Below are 5,860 nucleotides of genomic sequence, written 5' to 3' on the forward strand. Positions count from 1 at the left end.
GTCACTCGGTATGAAGTGGGTCGTCTGCAACCACCAACACAGCCACCAACTGGCTAAACTGTCGCTTGGCAACACGTCAGCTAAACAAGAGCAACTGTCATGAAGCCAGTCTGGCTAATGAGAATAAGAACCCTTCAATGCCTAGTTACGACCAATAACAACTGTATCAAATCACTGTCATGCTGGCTAACCTTTCGAAACAACGTTAATTGAGTAGCTACAGCCTATGGATCAGCCAAACACTACCTTTTATATTGATATGTATCTGTCATTGTGCTTGGATGACTGTTGGATGCTACAGTGTCATCCTAGTGGATTGGCTAGTCCTGCCAATGTTTGTTGGTGGAAGGAGGTGCCACATGCCTGTGTCGTTAAAACAAAAACTCTAATACAACATGCCAATAGTGCTGCTCCCCCCCCCCCCAGTCTCTCTCTCTCTCTGCCCCTATCTCTCTCTCACACACACACACACACACCTGTTCTATCGGGGATTACCCTGTTAATTCTGCAATGCTAGGGCAATACCCCCTTTTAGCCTCCAGCCCCACCCTTCCTACTCTTACCACTTCCCAATCCCACCCTGCATGACTCCACACATTGCCATCTCACAGGGCATCTCACAGGGCGTGGTCATGCTCAAGGGCATACAACCCAAAAGCAATCATTGTTCAGGTTTTTATGTCCTTGTCTTTGGTTGGTTACTTATTCCATTGTTATTGTAACTCAGTGTTTATTTCAGAGGGACGACACAGAAACGTCTGTGTGCCGACTCTTATGATCATTTCTATGGTAAAAGCCAAGGCACTAAGAGGGTTGACGATCTCAGAATGTTCTGAGTTGATGTTATCAATTCTTCTTGTTCTGTGGTTACATAAAGAGAACAGGAGTCTTACAATCTACAGAACGTGTATGTGCAGTGGGTTACTGTGTAAGATGACGGCACTGGACTATGAACCGGAACACATTCTGTGATGACTCATGTGTCATTCTAGAATCCTCTGAAATCATCTGGAAGTGAATCATAGTCACAGAATGATGATGATACGTCAGTGAGCTCATAACGCTCGTGTTTTTTCTTTGCTGGTTCTGCACCAGAGGAAGTATTCAGGAGGGGAATCCTGTGGATGTCTGAGACATTGAGGTCAAAGGTGACACTGAGACAGCTCACATTTAAAGACAGTTAGGCAGGGTGCAAGAGGAGAGAGGGGGGGGGGGAGAGGTGGTAAAAAAGTAGAGACATGGAGAGGGAAGGAGGGGCAGAGCAAATGGAGTGCAATAGAGAATGAAAGAGTGAGAGAGAGAGGGAGAAAGAAAGAGAGAGAGAGAGAGAGAGAGAGAGAGTGAGAGAGAGAGAGGGAGAAAGAAAGAGAGAGAGAGAGAGAGAGAGAGTGAGAGAGAGAAAGAGAGAGAGAGACATGTAAACCTGCTCTCTAAACTAGGCCCTCAGGGCATTCACCCTGGCCACAGCACAGCTATCCCTGTACATGCCTTAAAAAGAAGCTGAATTAATATGTGTAATATCAACACCTAGGAAAGTGTAGAGAGGAATGTGGCTGCAAAGAAGTATCGAGTCTCTACTTCGGGACAGGTTAAAAATGTCACACTCACATGATGCTATGACCACTGGTCTATGTGCACACAGCACTACTGCACCAGACTATTTCACAGTATTATCATTCAAAGAGATGCAAGCACTTACTTCCATCTCTGACAGACTGGATATTCTTATCACTCTTGGCCAAACACATGCCGATATCCTTCTACACAGAAAAGCCATCAAAAAATCAATAAATCAATTTAAAAAATCGATATAACTCTCTGTTATTGTTTATGGACAATGTACTGCATAACAAAGTGCAAAACTAGTTTTCTACTATTACATGGGACAATAACCTCCCCCACGGATACTAGTTGTTGTTGTTATGTCCTGTTGTGTACATGTCTCTGTGAAACTCAATAAAAAATATGCTTCATATAATTTTTTTTTTTTTTTAAATATATATATATAAAACTTTGAACTTGTACTTGAATTTGAACTTGTACTTTATGTTATACTTTACTAAGAATGCACCCTATCCAACTCAAGGGTTCAAGCTGATATTCTCTTCTTCTTCTTCTGGTGTCACTACATTCCTGCGTGTAGAGGGGAGGTGTGAGTGAAAACAATCTCTGGATCTCACCCTCAGCAAAGACAGGTCCCCTCTGGCTCTGAATGTCAAGTCTCCCTGCCAGTGACTGAGCTGTCTGTGTGTCTGGAACTGTCTAAGGGCCTGGCCACCGCCACACTTGAAAGCTCTGGCAGATGCACATGTAAGCAGGTTTTTTCTGGTCCCCCTATCTTCCCAAACTTGCAGCCCAAGGCTTCATTCCACAGATAGAGGATGCCTAGGAAGGATCCCATTCTCCAGTCTCCACATATTGAGCATGCCTGCTGCCTAGGGGCCTTGGAATATCTGGAGCTACCACTGGTTCACATTCACCACTGCCAGGCAGGAAAGAGTGGATTTATTCAGCTCATTGTGTGTCAAATTACCTCTGTGCCTATTACAGTTATACGTCACAGTTTATGTCGCAATAAATGTCTATATTTCACCGCCTCTTGTGACTGGGTCGTTTTTTGTTAATGAATAAACGACTTTAGCATACTTTATGCCACTGGCATACCGGGTAATCTTTCTGTGGATAGTTTTATTTTCTCTTTCGGGACCTGCCAAGCAAATGAAGAAATGCATAATGCTGAGCCAGCACTATCTGAGACTTTTTTTGGCATTCCAGAGCTCTGGAAAGGGTTCATCATGCTGGGCAGAGAGGGGTGTAAACTGCTGTAACATAGGTTGAGTTACACAGAGGCTTCTTGGAGCTTCCAGAGGCTGCATGCTCCCAACCAGTTACTGACAGATACTATTTCAGTCTGGCCATTCAGCTCTGTAGACCATGTAGGAACCACACACATACATACACACATAAACACACACACACACACACACATACGCACACACATACACACACACACACACACACACACACACACACACACACACACACCACATCATCATCATCATCATCATCATCATTATCATCATCATCATCATGCAAGGCCACTGTAGGATTTCGAGGTTAACAGAACACAGCTGAAATACCAAAAGGGAGCAATCGTGATAACATTGGAGATTATGAAAACCATGTTCAAATGCTGACTTATGATTACAGGCACTTTACTGTGAAGGAAAAGCAATGCTGGATATTTAACACATTTTGTAACAGCGGGAACTAAAAAGTAGTTTCCCCTCTCTGCACTGTTTAGACTAACTTGGAAATGTCGTGAAAATCTAGAATCACATTGTTCCAATAAAGGACACAGCACAGCCTCTACTTACAGTTGCTGTGAGAGTTTGGCAAAGTCAAGTGAGACTACAGACACAGCAATACAATACAATACACACAAAAGTAGATATCAGGCAGTACAGAGCCTGGACTCTTTTAAGACAGGCCTAAAAAACTTTTTATTCAAAAAGGCCTTTGACTGCTGAACCTGTGTTCATTCTTGTGATTTATTCTCTGTAACTCTGTAGCACTCTGAGATTCTTTTGAATGAAAAGTGCAATACAAATGAAATGCATTATTATTATTATTATTATTATTATTATTATTATCAGTATTTTCAGACCCCCCAACTTTGGGGGAGTACTGACAGTCCCCCTGGCTCCGCCTTAATTCACATCCTACCATCAAGTTTCAAGTTTCAAGTTCAAGTTTGCTTTTATTGGTCACATGTACAGTACAGTGAAATGCTTTGTTCTGTCCAGGCCCCCCCTTCATACAGTACCAATCCTGACTTGTTGGCAGTTGAGCCTGTAACCTGAAGCAGACCTACAGTACATTTACGGTTGCAGTAATTCTAGAAGGATTGTCACTCTAAGCATATTGCAGGGCTTTTCATAGAAAACCAATGTCAAGGATTAAACACTAACGACACTTATCGTGACTTGGTAGTCGATATAATGGAAGATTTCATGGGTTATTGTTGAACAAATTAAAGTTCTAATTACTTGAAGTTGAATACTATAATATTATATTATATTTCATTTTATTGTACTTTGCACAGCATTTTGCACTATTGAATCAACTGTAGTACAACTGGCTACTACCATCACATCATTTCTTACTTTATTATTATTATTATTATTATTATTATTATTATTACTTATTTTACTTTACTTTATTATTGTGATTTTGTAGCTTGATGCTGCAATGCCAATGTTGAGGAACCAAAGCCAAAGACTTTTACTCTTGTGTACTTGTACATTGGGATGTTCAAGTTCTGAATATCAGACCAGTGATGCACCTGGAAATGTCCAGGACCATGTGAGTGGTGAAAAATAGTTGTCAAGAAAACCTGCCTTGTTTCATGTATGTTCTCAGAGAAGCTCAACAGAAGCTATTGAGCACACAGACCATGCTATCATACGGTGACATGTTCTCATTTTTGACATGTGTGACCTTTGGGACACAAATGCAGCACATGCATGCGGAGGCATATACCCTTACACTTTATTTTTAGAGCTGGTTCTATCCATAGCACCAGACATACTATAACATAGGTTGAGGAATTTATTCAAAAAGATAGTATTTTATCTTCATAAGTTGTATTGTCAGCCACTGCTTTAAGCATGATAAGATGCTGTTAAGTTATGTTTAACCACCAAGAGAGAGCTGCTAAAATATATTTGTAGCTTATCAATCTATATAGTGAGCATGCTATATAGCCCTTAATGTCCTTTCTTAAAGCATTATCTCGGCTTCAACACATATCACACGGCATGTCCATTATATATCATATATCACAGTGCAGAGACCCTGATCATCTTCAATGCAAACTCTAACGCTTTTCCATATGCCTTAACCCACATCCTAAATTAAAAGGCATAGCTTCTCAAAGTTATAGAGATGTGACATCCGTGTAGTGTATATGAAGAGCTGCTCTGCTGTACAGTACAGGCCAAAAGTTTGGACACACCTTCTCATTCAATGTGTTTCCTTTATTTTCATGACTATTTACATTGTAGATTCTCACTGAAGGCATCAAAACTATGAATGAACACATGTGGAATGATGTACTTAACAAAAAAGTGTGAAATAACTCTAAATATGTCTTATATTTTAGATTCCTCAAAGTAGCCACCCTTTGCTTTTTTGTTGTTAATAAAATAAAAAAAATGTTGTTGTTAATAATATATATAATAATAATATTAAATATATATATAATAACATATTATTATTAACACATATTATATTGTTATTATATATTGTATTAACAACAAAAAAGCAAAGGGTGGCTACTTTGAGGAATCTAAAATATAAGACATATTTAGAGTTATTTCACACTTTATTGTTAAATACATAATTCCTATGTGTTCATTCATAGTTTTGATGCCTTCAGTGAGAATCTACAATGTACCAAATAGTCATGAAAATAAAGGAAACGCATTGAATGAGAAGGTGTGTCCAAACGTTTGGCCTGTACTGTATATCTAGACAGGAAAGTAAGAGTAAATCAAAAAAGGTTATGTAACAGTGAACTTTAGTCTCATGTAACTGGCTGTAACGTTATGTCAGACTGACACTTTTCAACGTGTGCTCCTGAACTATCTCGGCCAACGCTGAACGCAGGTTTGAGAAAGGGGCGTTACACAAGATCAATTATTCCCCTATTTTAATGGGGCGGGGACTGTTTGACTTTCCCAAACACTTATTGGCCACAGGTGACATCGCTCAGGGGGTGTTACACCGTTGATTGGTCGATCGAGTTCTCGCTTCTATTTCAACGTTCTGGGTCGGAGTGGCTAAGCAACGCAAGCCC

Source organism: Nansenia antarctica (assembly GCF_963989245.1).
Source record: "Nansenia antarctica genome assembly, chromosome: 19".
NCBI lineage: Eukaryota > Metazoa > Chordata > Actinopteri > Argentiniformes > Microstomatidae > Nansenia > Nansenia antarctica.